Source organism: Penaeus monodon, chromosome 20 (genome assembly GCF_015228065.2).
Source record: "Penaeus monodon isolate SGIC_2016 chromosome 20, NSTDA_Pmon_1, whole genome shotgun sequence".
Lineage (NCBI taxonomy): Eukaryota > Metazoa > Arthropoda > Malacostraca > Decapoda > Penaeidae > Penaeus > Penaeus monodon.
In genome coordinates this window covers 5,512,110-5,512,858 of record NC_051405.1, presented here as the reverse complement: position 1 = coordinate 5,512,858, position 749 = coordinate 5,512,110, and the positions used below count along the sequence as shown (strand labels likewise).

The 749-nt window shown below is 11.6% G+C and overlaps 1 protein-coding gene across 1 annotated transcript in view; it reads left to right on the top strand.

Annotated features, from left to right (window-relative positions):
- LOC119585902 (GPI ethanolamine phosphate transferase 1-like) overlaps nt 1–749 on the top strand; it is a 24,104-nt gene that overhangs the window by 16,762 nt on the left and 6,593 nt on the right. The gene's annotated exons all lie outside the window — the stretch shown is intronic.

Sequence of the window (749 nt, the reverse complement as noted above, 5' to 3'; positions counted from 1 at the left end):
AAACACAACAAACCCACACTATATAAAATATTTTAAAATATATATTTTATATATTTTTTAAAATAATTTTCCCTATATACTATATTCATATTTTAACATATATACATAATATATTTTCTTTTAATATTTTATATAATATAAAATATTCTATATTTTATATTTTATAAATTACCAATATACATTAAAATATAAAAATTTTAATATATTTTATTTTATATATATATTAAAATTTATATTTTAACATATATATATACTATTATTACTTTAAAATAAACATATATATAACACATATTATTACATATAAAATTATCCCTATAATATATACTTTTATATATATAAACAATATATTTAGATACAAAATATATATCAAAATATTAAAATATTATATACATAATATAAAATTATAATTTTTATAAAAAATATATATAAAATATAATAATACATAAAAATTTTATACATTATATATACTATATTTTCTTTTATTATAAAAATTATTATTATTATATATAAAATTTTATATGTATTTTATACAAATATATTTTATTTTTAATATCTTTCTATTATATATATATATAAATTGTCTTTATATTGTTCTTTTGTCATTTTGTAAAATTTATTTTGAAATATTTTTGCCCTTAAAATTGGGATTATTTGTTTATTATATTTTCCATTATTTTTTTATTTTTATATATTTTATTTATATATATTTTATCCCTCCACACACCCCCACAAAAACCCCCCACTCCCCC